Source organism: Fukomys damarensis, unplaced genomic scaffold (genome assembly GCF_012274545.1).
Source record: "Fukomys damarensis isolate Sample0158 unplaced genomic scaffold, DMR_v1.0_HiC HiC_scaffold_1, whole genome shotgun sequence".
NCBI classification, from domain to species: Eukaryota; Metazoa; Chordata; class Mammalia; order Rodentia; family Bathyergidae; genus Fukomys; species Fukomys damarensis.
In genome coordinates this window covers 51211317-51226526 of record NW_022900913.1, presented here as the reverse complement: position 1 = coordinate 51226526, position 15210 = coordinate 51211317, and the positions used below count along the sequence as shown (strand labels likewise).

Here is a 15210-nt window from a genome sequence, read left to right as displayed (position 1 = left end):
CCTTGGGTCCTTCCTGGGTCTGTTGTCGCGCAGGCCGGGAGCTCCCGCGCAGGCCGGGAGCTCGCGCGCACGCCGCCAGGTCCAGATTCTCTATCTATACAAGAAAACTTCTATACACAGCCTATATAATTCACATAATTGGGTTTCTATGTATATTTCTTTGGAATAGTTTCCAGTTCCACGCTGGTTTATTCCAAAAATATTTCAAACTCTTATCTCCTCAATAAATATCTATGCTGTCTGTTGTCGCGCAGGCCGGGAGCTCCCGCGCAGGCCGGGAGCTCGCGCGCACGCCGCCAGGTCCAGATTCTCTATTTCTACAAGAAAACTTCTATACACAGCCTATATAATTCACATAATTGGGTTTCTATGTATATTTCTTTGGAATAGTTTCCAGTTCCACGCTGGTTTATTCCAAAAATATTTCAAACTCTTATCTCCTCAATAACAATATCTATGCATGATCCATAAAGAAGATAATATTTTTGTCTTAAGAAATACTTGTTAACTAATGAATAAGCAAGAAATTTCAAATACAGCCAAAAAGTATTCCTTAAAAAATACAGCGTAGTAAATTTCCTCCAGGACCTCCTCAGGGCAAGCAGTTCAGTGGCCCTATTTCTGTGGTGGAAAGTCTCCAACCAAGTCCGAATAATCTACTCTTCCAATTTCTTTACTGTAAAAGACAATTAATTCCCACCTTATATGGTTTAGAAGATCTAGAAACATTGTATCCAAGTCGTAATTCCATGTCCTGAATTAAATTCTACCAAATATCCAAGTGCTTGATAAAACATATCCTAATAATGCCCTTGTTTTTAAAGAGTGAAAAAAATCAAAGCCAAGATAGGCATTGTGATTGCCTCATCACTGCCAGAAAATGAATGTCTCGTATAGGGCTGGAATTCAGCCTTTCCATTTCTGATCTATTATTTAGAAACTTACTACTTCTGAAAGCTCAGATGCCATTAAGTAGCCCTGACTCCAAGCTCAGGACCTTGTATTTTACAGTAACAGTTCCACCAAGCTCTTTAACATCTGTTTAGCAAATTCTGAATTTGACAGGGAAATAAGTAGGCTGAGGGCAGGGCAAGATAGCCACTTGGCCATTCCAGTCACCCTCCAACTACTGATCTCTCAAGCTTGAATTTCTGATAATTTTATTCTACTCACTCCCTAGCATTAGATTAAATGCTAAATTTAATCTCCCATTGTTGGATTCCACAGAAAGCACTATGACTACTGAAGGGAAGGCATCATAACAGGGTGTACGTGTGAACTTTCACATGTCAAAGAGTGTGTCGTATATCAGATCTGCTTGGGGTCATCATGACTCCAGTGTAACAAGTAGCTAGAGGGATGGAAATCAGACAGACATGAAAATGCTACAATACTAATGTCTATGTGCAACGTTTCTATCCCCTTGCCATTCAGGACATGGCAAGACCTAAGAGATAGTAAGTCTGACAATGCCTAAGTATAGAACTGTTCCAGAATGTGCTGATAGGGTGGTCCTGCTTAGTAAATAAAAACAGTGTGTGCCCCAGTGAATTTGAATTAAAATACATTCAAATATGTATGCCCTAAATATTGCTTGGGATAATGCATTTACTCAAAATATCATTTCTTTATCTGAATTAAAATTTAAATGTGTGGGGCTGGGAATATAACTCAGTGGCACAGTATCTACCTGGCAAGTTCAAGGCCCTGAATTTGATTCTCAGTAAAAACAACAACAAAAATTTCAGTGGTGCCTCATATGTCATCTGGCAACTCTGCTGATTGCGGACTTACTATTTGCAATGTGTGGGGCTTTGAGGGTACATGGAAAACGTCAACAAGGAATTTATGAACTACCCAAAGGGATGATGGGTATACAAACAATAGAAAGTAAAAGTGATTTGTCTTTAAGAAGAAACAATGGAAGGACATTAGTGAGAGACAGAGAACTAGAAGGGTCAACAATAGTAATATGAAGGTGTTTAGAATAGAGTGCAAATATAGGAAAGTGAAAAATCACATGCTTCATCTCTCTTTATATACCACAGGGGTGGGATAGCAGTACTCATCTCTGGATATATAATGTTTTATTTCTCTATCTCTCTTTATCTGTCTGTCTGTCTGTCTGACTGCAGCCAAAAGCTAGCAAAAACAAAACAAAATTCTTCGCAATGAGATTCCTGGCAGCCAAGGAAAAAGCAGAAATACAGTGAATTACCCAATTTTCATTAGTTAATAAATGTAAGACTTCAAATGTATCAGTTTAATCTAAACCCTTTTTCCTTGACATGAGCTCAAGCAGATTTGTTTCCAAGAGTGTAATAAAAGGGCAATGTTAAAAAAATTATCAATGTATCCTTCAGAGTAACTTAGGGCAAAAATGAAGATCTTCCTGTACCACGGGATACTAAATACAACCCAAGGGTTCAATGCAGTGAGTGCACACATATGTGTAAATGCATAAATGTCCATGTATGTTACTGAACCTATGTGCGTGCCTCTCCTCTACACGGACTGGGAAGCTGGGGACTGCGGCACCTAATTTGGTGCAACATTAATGATTTACAGTCCTCCTGAGCTCTTAGTTTGCACTGCTACAACAAAGTACCTGGACTGAGTAATTTATAAAGCACAGAAATTTATTTCTTAAAATTATTATTATTATTTATTTTATTTTTTTGGTACTGGGGATCAAACTCAGGACCCTGCGCTTTTGAGACAGGTGGCAGCACCACTGAGCTACATCCCTGGCTCTATTTCTTAAAATTATGAAGGCTTGCTTGGAAGTGCCAGACCAAGGAGCCAGCACTTGGTGGGCTGAGTGCCTGCTGGTTGAGGCCTCACAAAGAAGAACTGCCAGCCAGCAGGCACCTGGGAAGCTTCCTTTGAAAATACCTAATTCCAGGAATGAGGGCGTGGCCCTCATGGCCCCTCATCTCTTAAAGGCCCCACCTTATGGGGACCACATCAGCAACCCCTGAATTGTAGGGAGCATGATGCCACTCATGTTCTTAGTCAGAAAGAAAGAAACAGACATTTAAATGATATTATTCTCTATTGCACAAGTTTTTCCCCAGGGAGCAAGCCAGCATTGAGTAAAAACAAGGAGGGGACTTCCGGTCACCCTTCCTCCAGGCCAGATCTCACACAAGTGCCACAGACAGTACCATCAAAGAACAGAGAAATTACCTGGCGAGGCAGATAGAGGAAAACAAATTTTCCTCTGACAATATGCTCTGATTAAGCACCTGAATGACAATGGAACATGACAATGACAAATGCAAGCTATCACCACCGAAGTCATTAATATATCAGAAACACTAATTTTATAAATCTTTACACCTCCTGGTTGGCAGCATTTGCATTGCCTTGCCTAGTCTTTTTCCTGTGAAGCTGACAGGAAGTCAGCATCTTTTCAGTTTCCATTCAGAAAGTTAAAAAAAAAATTCTCACATCCTCAGTTCCTTTGATTGGCCACTAAAAATGACCTTTAGGCAAGAGATGGATGGCCTGGTGTGCTCAGTTTCATTAAGGACATAGGGGTAGGATGACCACCAGCAAGTTCCGCTGGAGGAAAAGGTAGGCTTCTTCATACAGCAAGAAAGAAAGTATGTGTATGAAAGGTATGTGGGGGCTATGAAGTGAATGTGGTACCTCCCCTTCCTCCCCCACAGCTGAACACATGTGTTTGTTATATAGCAGCACAAGGCCCTCACCAGAAGCCAACCAGATAGGGTTGCCCCATCTTGGATTTACCAGCTTCTAGAACCATGAGCCAAAATAAAGCTCTTTTTAAACTTACCTATTCACAAGTATTTTCTTATAGAAAAACAAAATGCACTAAGACGGGCCCACAACATCCATTTTTTAGATGAAAGAACTGAGAACTAGCAATGAAAGTACGGTGACCTAGCATTTGACTTGAGACTAGAATCTGGGCCTCAGGTCACTATTTCATGTCCCTGAAACAACAGTGTAGATGTCAAGATGGATCTCCACAGAGTCACATCCCTTGCTTTCAATCTTTAAACTCTATGCCATCCAATCTAGGAATTCAATTCTCTCTCTGATCTACAGGTCTCCTAACACCACCATGTTGCATCCAGCTACCTGCCTCTCCTCGAGAGGATCTAAATGCAATCTGACCTGATTCCAGCATGTGAGCAGGTAGCACACTACATGCACCACTACGCAGCAGAACTGAATTCTGATTGCCCAAAGAAAAAGCCACCAGAGGAGCCAGACGTTGCCCATGTCCATGGGTTTCAGTGTGGCGGGCAATATCACCACCCACAAGGTCCCTGCTTTCCTCAGACTTACCTTCTCATCCCCAATTCTGTACCATAGTTCACAAATTTAATTTGCTCCACAATTTTGGAAAAGATGGCTATGTTTGTATTTGTATGGGAAAGATGCCCACAGTTGTGTTTGTCACTCGATGTAGAGTTTGCAAACAAAAACAAACTTTTGCAAACACTTTTGTTTGCAAACCAAATTGTTCACAGACAAAAGTGTCTGTGAACCAAGAAGCCACTCTGCAAGAATTACTGACTGTGAGATTTAATAGTTACTATTAATTTATGCTATTTTAATTAATAATTCAACACTCTTGATTGTGATATAATCAATTCCACTTTTATGTTTTCTCTACTTTATAGTAAAGACTCAAAAAAGAGCTAAAACCACTTCATCTCACATTGCCTACACATCTCAGGGTAGCAGCATACTTTCTAGGACCCACCCAGAAGTGCACCTTTCACATGGAAAACCAGGTCTTATGTGCCCAGACTCATGCCATTTCATCAGAGTAAAACAGATTCTTGGGGAGGCAAAACACAAAACACCACAGCACTGCATGTACATGTACACACACACACACATACACACACACACACACACACACACACACACCAATGGAGAGAAAAGAAAAAAGAACCTGACTATGCCTCTTCGAAAAATTCCACAGCTTAATAAAATGCTATAAAGAAATAAAATCAGTTCCTTATTCTAAAGGGAATTTTAAGAACAAACAATTTGAATTTTTGATATATGGGTTCAATAAATTCATTCCTTTACTCAGGAAGGACTGAAGTTCATTATTTATAGAATCACATTAGAACACAAGAAATGAGCAGAAGGAGATGAAATAGGGATAGCTCTGTCGTTTGTGGATTTAGCACTCTGTGTATTTTTGGTTCTGTTTTGTTAAGTTTCTAAATTAGCCTACCTGGTTTAAACAGCCTCCTTATAGATATATAGACCCAGACATCTTTCTTCCCCCTTTGTGTGTGATCAAACCAAGGGACGGTCTATCGTGGGCTACATCCTCAACTTTTGTTGTTGCTGCTGCTATTTTGCTCGAGGCAGTGTCTTGCCAAGTTGCCTGGGTGGGACTCAAACTTCTGTCCTGCTTAGGCTTTTTAAAATCATGCCAGCAAAAACTTTAAATTCACCACTACACATCCTCTTTTCTGATATACTTCAAAGAATTTCAGTTACTAGATTTGGTTGGTCACATCCAGTACACCCAGTCAAAGGTCAAGAAGGCCAACTTCTTTTTCAGGTGAAAATAGTGTATCTGTGCTCAAGTTCCTGCCCTAGCACTCTTGAAATTCTCTGTCATCAGTGATTTAAGGCCCAATCTACCTTTTGCTCTGCAAAAGGCACTTCAGAATCTTCAGAGAAGCCAGGACTTCTTTGCAAAACACCACCTGAATGAGCACTCAATAGGACTAAGCTTAAGCCCTACAAACCCTATCTGTACCACATCTGTTGAACTAGCCTCTGCATCACACACATATTAGAGAACAGTCTAGTTTCTCATCTGACTCTTTGTGTAAGGAAAATGTCCATATTCTCCCAGTCTTTAATCAAGCTGTCATCAACTCATTCTCTAATTAATGCTTAGCGCTTCAACTCTGGGAAGCCTTCATTGGTACAAAATACTTGAAGAAGAGGTCTTTCAGTGAAGATTCTACAACACATGAGTTGGCACTGTACAGAAATTGACAGCCATATTGGTCTAGAAATGTTAATTTTTAATTTTTATTTTATTTTTTCCATTTGTACAGGGGTAACGCACTGTATTAAATATGTAAGGGCATATCTACATGGGTTTGATTAAAGAAACTAATAAAGTATTCTCTAAATAATGAAAAAAAAGAATAAGATAAGACTACAAGAGCAAGAAGCAATTTAAATATGTTCGGGGACCATTTTCATCTTCAGAATTAAGGATTATTTTAATCTTACATCATTGCCTTTTCTCTTTTACTTTCCTTTTTAGTTTTATTTTAGGATTCCCTATTTTTAATGTTCATACAGAGATTTCTTTAATCGAAATACCGAATAGTTTCTCTGGTGTGAAACACTATAATAGTACACAGGATCCTAATGAGATAATTAATAATGTGAAATAGGAAGTAAAGGGCTAAAGGTGTAGGGAAAGCGGGAAGGGTGGGGGAAAGGTAATAAGGAGAGGAAAAAAATATGAGTAATTGAAAAAAATGGAAATAAAGTGTCTGTAAATGGGGAGGGGAGGAGGGGGTGAAGGGAGGGCAGGGACAAGGGGAAAAAATGAGAATCGAGACCTATCATGTAAAGGTACAAGATCCCAATAATGAATGTAACTGTACTGTATACCTAAAATGTACCAATAAACTCAATAATAAAAAAAAAGATTCTACAACACAGCTGTGAACAAAGAGGTGGCCATGTGGCAGTTCCTCCACAGCAGGTGACCCAGGGCCTGGGAACTAGGGTGTGAGCACGTTAGAGGGGCAATGACTCATGGGCAGACCATCTGCAGGGGACATGGGCTACAGCAGAAGGCTCCCACAGAGGGGCCCACTGGGAGGCAGCATCTGCCAAAGGAACTGGTGGACAGCTGCCTGTCCCATTAAGTCTGGGTCTCTGGAGATCTTCATACTCTGACAAGGAGAAACTGCAGACACTTACACCAAACATTTGCCTCTAATGTAGAATACCTGGATAGCAGACAAAATGCCCAGGACATAAACTGACACCAGAGCTGTGAAGACTGAGTGGTTTTAATGGCTTCTTAGAGCCATGTCGCCTCACCAGGGAAGTGACAATAATGGAATTGCCGAGTGACTCAGAAAAATGGGTACAGACATCCTCTAGCTTCATAAACTCTTGCTGACGAACTTTGCAACTTTATAAATTCTATGAAAGAATGCAGCACCAATTTTCAAAACAAATAGACGCAAGATTTTTTGAAGTCAATAAAACTTTAAATGTGAATTATTTGTGGATTTGTGGTTTTTTTCTTCCACTTGTTGCTGGCAAAGAACTGAATTCGAGAGTATCACAAGAGAAACACCATTAAGAACTGTGAAATCATTGCCCTTGCAAAGTGTCAAAATGTGCCAGATTTCAGAGCATTAATGTTTCAGGCATCCTTCCGGGGCTGGTTAAGAGAAAGCCAGCCCCTCCTTGCTCACTCACCAAACCCCAACAAACCCCCAAGCCCCAGCTTCTAAGCCAGTTTCCAAGCTTCCTCCGGCTTCTTCGTTCGCCCCCTGAAAACCTCCAACTCTGAGCACCAAAACTTCCTGCTATTCCTACACAGCTCAGCCCCACTCCCTAACCTGCACCATTCTCTCAAATAACCCTCGACCAAGGGCTCCCTAGGAATGTGCTGTGAAACTGACACCCCGGGTTCACACACTTCCCTGGGGGCCTAACCTTTTCCTCAAATAGTAGACAGGCTTCACTTTCAGTTCATGACTCTTCGGACCTCAAGTGGGCTCCCGGCTGAAATCCTACTTCATTTAGAGCTCTGCTTCCTACTCCTTACAACCATTCCACACTGCCTCCCTCCTCAACGCCAAAGGATCCCTTCCAACCTCCACCAAGGTCTCTCACGGGCACTGAGGAAAAGTAAAACCCGAAAATCTCTTCAACTACCTTTATGAGTAGTCAGTGTATTAACATCAGTGATAACAGAAAGGACCATTTAAAGAATAAAATGGTTGCACCTTGAGTCCATAATGTTAAGTGATGTAAAATCAAGCACACAAATTTAAATATTGCGTGGTTTCTCTCATATGAGAAACAATATATAGAGAGAGTGAGAAATAAAAAACAGATACAATAAAAAAGAGAGGAAAGTTATTCTAATTCAGCATGGACAATGTATCTAAAAGTGTACCTTGATTTAGTACAATCGTATTATATGTTTTATATGTTTTTAGCCAATTCGTCCGGTTGTTAAGCTGCATATATGCCAATTCATTTTATAAGGGCATAAATAATTTAATCTGATGCTGGCAAAATAAAAGGTGGGTGATGGGAAGGGGGCAAATAATTGAGATGTGTTATGTTCGTGTAACAATTCCTTACAATAAATGTAATCATTATGTACTGCAAACACTAATTTTTTTTTTTTTTTGGTACCAGGGATTGAACTCAGGCCCTTGCGACTTGCAAGGCAGGTGCTACAACCACCAAGCTAAATCTCCAGCCCCCTAAATTTTTTTAAAAGGAAAAAAAAAGGCTTCAGGAATAGTACTTACTGAAGTACAGCAAGGCCAACAGGTTTTTAGAAGGGAACACAAAGGTTGATCACGTATTAACTCCAGAAGTAATGAATGGCAAATGAGAAATGAAGAAGGAAGACAGGAAAAAAGTATTGACACATACACACTGAAAACCTGTAGTATAAGCAAAGGGGAACCAATGAGAACAACATCAGTGTGGCTCCGCCCTCGTGGATCCCACAATCTATGGGAAAATAAAGAAAACAGGATAAGTTGTAATGGGGGAGATGGCAGGGTGCGAGGACAGTACCTGCAGAAACATATAATCCTGGCAAGTACCTGGGTAGGGGGGTGAAATTATACAGCAGCGTGTGTATGGATCAAAGTAATGGGTAAGGAACAGGAGGACTTTAAGGAAGTGAATCCAAAGAAATGATAAATTACAAGGCAGAAAAAGAAATTAGCAGGAAGATATTCTACTTACAATGCCAGAGAATTAGAATTAACTATATATATGTATGTATATCAATAAACAAGAAAGTTACAGCTATTTTGGAAAGCCTATCTGACATATAAGTCAATGATTTTTTAAAAATGCATAGCCTTGATTCAGTAATTCCAATTCTGAAGTGTATTTAGTGATGTGCTAGTAAATGTTTAATAACCAGATATCTGGCAGGAAGTCTTGAATTTGTAAGGCTAGGAAAAGGAAAAAAAAAGCCAATGTATTAACATCAGGGATAAAGAAAAAGAGCATTCAAAAAACAGACCTCTTATTTTAAGGTAACAGTAAACTTACACATTGTTGTAAGAAATACTACAAGGAGATCCCAGGAACTTCTTTTTACTCACTCCCCACTGTAACGTCTTGAAAATTCATAGTGCCATATCACTATTGGGACACTGACATGGGCACAAGTCAAGAAGGAGAACATGTCCGTCATCCTGAGCATCCTTCCTGTCACTTGTCTTTTATGTCACACGCACTTCCTTCCCATCTTTCCTCCTTGCGCTCTGGCCAACAGGCATCAATTCTCCATTTCTATAATTTTGTCACTTCAACAATGTTGTATTATAAACGGCTTTATTTATAAAGTCTGTAATCTCTTGGAATTGACTTTTTTCCTGTTGGCATAAATCTCTGGAGATCTACGCAGGCTGTGTATCAATAGTTCATTCCTTTTATTGTTGATCAGTGTGTCATATAGATGTAACTAACTGCTTTCACATTTACCCTTGTCCCCTCCTTCCTCCTGTTACAACACAGCAAGTATCACTCCAGTGAAAGATAAAACTTTTCCATGTGCTCAGATTCCCTGCCCGGTCCTCCAGATCACCACCACTTACAACTCTCTAAGACAGCTCTCTCAGACCCTCATACCCTTCCTGCTCACACCTTGCTTATATTTCTAGTTTCTTCCACAGCACAATTTCTCAAAAGAGCTACCTATTAGATGTATCTATCAACACAAAATCCATCTCTGATTCTTTAGTTACCGTTTTCTCATTATTATCCCATTCCATTATAGCTTCTACCTACACTTCATTACTCTCCCCCAAGGTGACCCTGTGACAACACTGCCTAATCCAATGACACGTTCCCATCCTCGTGATACTCTCTCACATGCAGCCACATAGTTTGTCAGTCTGCTCTCTTCAAAAGGATGGTTCTGCTTCTGAAACTCCCCTGGCCTATTTGACATAGTGTCTTATATGCATGTCAAACAGAACCTGCATTCGATGGCTTTACTAAAACCTATTTCTCCCCCAGTCTTCTTAACTTACTCAGTGCCATGCTCCTCCTGCTTCTGTGCAGTTGGACTCTGACCAATGGGCCAGCAGAACCATACTCCCTTACAGCCTCCACACCAGCTAGGACCCAGTGACTGGGTCCCCCCCCAAGCGAATACAAATGGAAATGTGTGTGTCTCACCCAAGGGTCCAGCTTTTAAGGAGTTAGAAAGTTTCTTCTCTCTTTTATTCTATTTCTGCCAACTGCGAAAAGAATAATTCAGGGCCATAAAGAGACAAACAAGAAGATGGCAGGAGTATGTCCCTGAATCACCATAAAGAGAGCTGCCTAACCCAAAACACTTACTTTGAATTATTCCATGAGTAAGAAATAAAATGCTACTGTGTTAAGCATGGGATTCCAAACTATTCGCTTGTCTGGGCCACAACAAGTAAAGAAGAATCATCTTGGGCTGCACACATAAATGTATAACATAACTCCAGTTGCACAGGAAACAGTTCTGAGAATCAACAATTGGGATCATATCAAATTAAAATAAACAACAAACAGGGTAAAAAAAAAACTGTAGAATGGAAAACACTTTGCCAGCTACTCCTAGACATAGGATTCATAACTAGAATATACAAAAAACTCAAAAAATCAGACCCACCCAAAATAACCAGCCCAATCATGTATGGGCAAGGGAAATGAATAGACACTTCCCAGAAGTACAAATGGCCAATAAACACATGAAGAAATGTTCAACATAACAGGTCAAGAGAAATTCAAATTAAAATACTGAGACTCCATCTTACCTCAGAAAGCATGGTCATGATCAAGAAATCCAATAACAGCAAATGCTAGAAAGTGTGCAAAGTAAAAAGGAACCCTTCTACACTGTTGGTGGGAATGTGAATTTTTACAACCATTATGGAAATCAATGTGCAGTTTCCTCAAACATTTGAAACTAGAAATTCCATTTGACCCTGACATTCCCATTCTAAGGTATTTTTCTGACAGTTTTAAAGACATATTACAGTGATACATGCATACCCATATTTATCGCAGCGTAATTTATAAAAGCAAAATCTTGCAAGCAGCCTACATGTCCATCAACAGATGAATGCATAAAGAAAATGTGGTATTTACACACAGTGGAGTACTACTCTGCCATAAAAATAAACGAGACAATTGTAGGAAAACAGATGCACCTTGAGACCATAATGTTAAGTGAAATAAATCAAACACACAAGCTTTAATACCCCATGCTTTTTCTTATTTGAGAAACTCAAACCTGTAAGTAAATGATAGATAAAAGGGAGTAGAGAGACATAGCTTCTCAAGGGGAGGGATCAAGAGACGGGGGAAAGGGGTATGAAAAAGGAATTAAGGTGTGTTATGCACGGGTACCAGCTCAATACAAGGAATGGAAATGTTCTGTACTACACAATGTACCAATAAGAAAAGTTTTAAAAGTAAAATATATAATATAGCTAATGCACAGTATATGTAACGGAACCACAGGCACACACATGTGTAGGCTGTGGAAACAGTACTGTCACCTATGCACACAAGCTCATTTAACACCTGACCTATGCAGTTTGATTGGACTGTGTGTGACAGGCACAGGAGGCAGAATTAACACTGTGTTACGTTCTCCCCTAGAGAGTCTTCTTTTGTTTCCTACATAGTCTGTTCTGGAGGACCACACAGCTGAGTCATGAAAACTATGTCTACAAGTCACATGAGAATGTTGTAAGTTTAGGGCCACATTACTAGTTTCCTAGGCATGCCGGCAGACTGTGGGTCTTGGTTGCGCAGGCCTGGGTTAAGCGATTGACACTTTTGGTTTGCTTGTCATAGCATATAGCATCATCCCAGCAGACACCATTCTATATGGGCATTTTTTTTATGGTATTACAAAATGAGGGACAGTAGAATAAAGGGGAGTGCAAGTTGTATTTGGATATAGCATTTACTAAACACAACAGCTAACCACAAAATAGTGACATTTTATGTAAGCATGCTGTAATCTGAGTATTTTTTTTTCAGCTTTAATTGAGTTTATTGGTACATTTTAGGAATACAGTACAGTTACATTCATTGTTGGGATCTTGTACCTCTACATGACAAGTCTTGATTCTCATTTTTTCCCCTTACCTCTGCCGTCCCTTCACTCCCTCCTCCCCTCCCCATCTACAAACACTTTATTTTCATCTTTTCATTATCTCACATTTTTTTCTTTTCCCTTTTTACTCTTCCCCTACCCATCCCACCTTCCCTGCACCTTTAGCTCCTTTGTTCCCATTTCTAAATGTCAGTAATCTTATTAGAATCTTATGCACTGTTGCAGATTATTTACACCAGGGAAACTTAGGGTATTTTCAGAGTGAAGGAGGAGAACCAAAACCCATAAAGTGCTACGCAGTCACGAAAGTCAATCATGATACGTCAGCTTGACTGCAGTTAAGGACTGCCTAGCTGACTAGGAAAGCACAGTTGTGGGAGTGTCTGTGGATGACTGACGTGCAGGTCAGCAAACTCAGAGGGCGCCACCCACCTGGGATGCGGATGGCACAAACCCATGGGCTTGCCGCCGGGAAGGAATACAAAGAGGAGGAAGAAGGACGCGTTCTCATTTTGAAGAGCTCCTGTCTTCCTGAATGTATCTGGCCTTTGCTGTAACCGCCTTTCAACAACAGTCTTCGGTTTCTTCACCTCCCAATGCAGACTCCGCCCGCCAGTCCTCCAATGAGCTTCCAGGCTTTCGACCTCCGACTGGTGCTGCACCCTTGATCCCGCTGGTTGAGGGATCTTTGTGGTTGAGCAGACACTGGATCTCCCTGCTCTCCGACACACAGATGGCCAGTGTGGATGCTCCTGCCAGGGATCCTGTAAGCCTCCCTAATAAATTCCCAGGCATAATCACACATATATTTTCTACTGGTTCTGTTCCTTTAGAAAACCCTAACTAATGTATCAGTACTGACATGCAATGGCATCCAGGTAAATTTTAAAGGGAATAATATTTTCTAAGATTATAGTGTTTCTCCTTTCCCTCTTCAAGTAAGAATCACTCAGAAATGACTTATTTTAAATGTGCACGTATTATTCTGAATTGACTTCTATTGTCTGGGAAAGAGAAACCTCTCAATTTCCCCCTAAAATAGAAATTCTAATTTATGCTGACTACACAGTCTGACTAATTATCACTATATACATATTACATTCCTATGTAATTTATAGGAAAGTGCAGATTTTCCATTCCAAACAACTGCATGCCCTTTGGAAAATAGAACTTTCTTCATGAGGAAAAAATGCGTTTGCTCCGACTGTCAAGGCTGTCACATACATCACGTAATCACAGCATGGGCGGTAGGACAAGGATTGGGGCATCCTTTGCATATGAAGAAGCCAAGGTTTAAAGATTCTGAGGTTCTGTTCCTCTCCCTGCAACTTCCTTACTGTGCACCGTCAGGCACATTACTGCATATCTCTGCCCAGACTTACGGGGCTACGTTATGATTAGACTAAAGCTTCTCTTCCTCACCAGGGGGCTCCAAAGCTCAATCAAGATTTACAGGATGCTTCTAGGTGCCTATTTAGCAAGTGGCAGGCCATGAAGACAGAACACACCACTGGCCTCAAAAAAAAAATAATAATAATTTTTTCAGTAAGTGATGTGTATAGGAAGTTCTCAAGCTATTGTTTAGCCTGGTTAAAAAAAAAATAAAACAAAACAATGGTTACACTCCCTGCTTAACCCAATACTCCTAATAATTAAAACTAGTCAGGAAGGGAAAATGAAAAAATGGAAATAAAGTGTTTGTAAATGGGGAGGGGAGGAGGGGGTGAAGGGAGGGCAGGAACAAGGGGAAAAATGAGAACCAAGACCTGTCATGTAAAGGTATAAGATCCCAATAATGAATGTAACTGTACTGTATACCTAGAATGTACCAATAAACTCAATAATAATAATAAAAAAAAACTAGTCAGGGAGGAAAATGTCAAAATTTCAATCATAGATACCATCAATTCCAATCTGGGTCAAAATATGGACTTTGCCTTTTTTCTCTTTATAGTGCTTTGTGTTTTCTAAATAGCCTGTATTGGTCATATCCTTTAATAATTAAAAATAGACACAAGCATTTTTATTGTAAAAGATTACTTTGTAAAAAGAAAGGCTTACTGTCACTGACTGAAGTACTAATCTCAATTCTTTTCTCCATTCTGGTAGCATTATATTTCTGCATCCTGGCTAAGGTGTCAAGGTGGATGGAATGTGCTTCCACCCACAGAAGCTGGACTTGATTACGTGGTTTGCTTTTACCAATAGAAAGCGAGTTGACCTGGCACCTACAGAGGCTTAAAATATGTCTGTACAGATGGGATTTGCTTTGCGTGCTTCTGCCTCTTACCAGAAGATGGCGCCTTGGGGTAGCTACTGGCCTAAGACGCAGATGTGGCTCAGTTGTACAGCAGTAGTCTAGCATGCATGAGGCCCTGGGTTCAATCTCCAGAACCAGGGCAGGGGTAAGGGGGAGGAAAGGAAAGGAAAAGAAGAAAGGCAGGAAGAGAGGGAAGGGGCACACAGAGCACAGATCTAAACCTAAATGTGTCTTGGAACCAAGCTAAGTGGAGACAAGACTGGGCTCCACACTCCAGTTGAACAAGAAGAAATACTGCTGTGTGTCACTGACAATTTTGAGGATGTACAGCATTATCACCACTGGCTGGTATATCACAAAATGCTACCAAAATAAAAGAAATAAAGAAAAATATCTCTAAGAGTAACAAATGTCCTTATGGATCGAATTGCGGGGTATAAAAAAGGCCATAGCACCTGTCACACGTCTATGCAACCAACATGCCAGTGGGAAAATTCTTTAGTACACAGTAGTTGTTTTCCTTTCCTTCATCAAATACAAAATTACTTAGTTATAATTATAGAAAGTCCTATGAAGCAAGCAATACTAC

General features: G+C 40.2%; 1 protein-coding gene across 1 annotated transcript in view; it reads right to left on the bottom strand.

The window, feature by feature from the left end:
- Nucleotides 1-15210, bottom strand: part of Mast4 (microtubule associated serine/threonine kinase family member 4) — a 493834-nt gene that overhangs the window by 388369 nt on the left and 90255 nt on the right. The window lies entirely within an intron of this gene.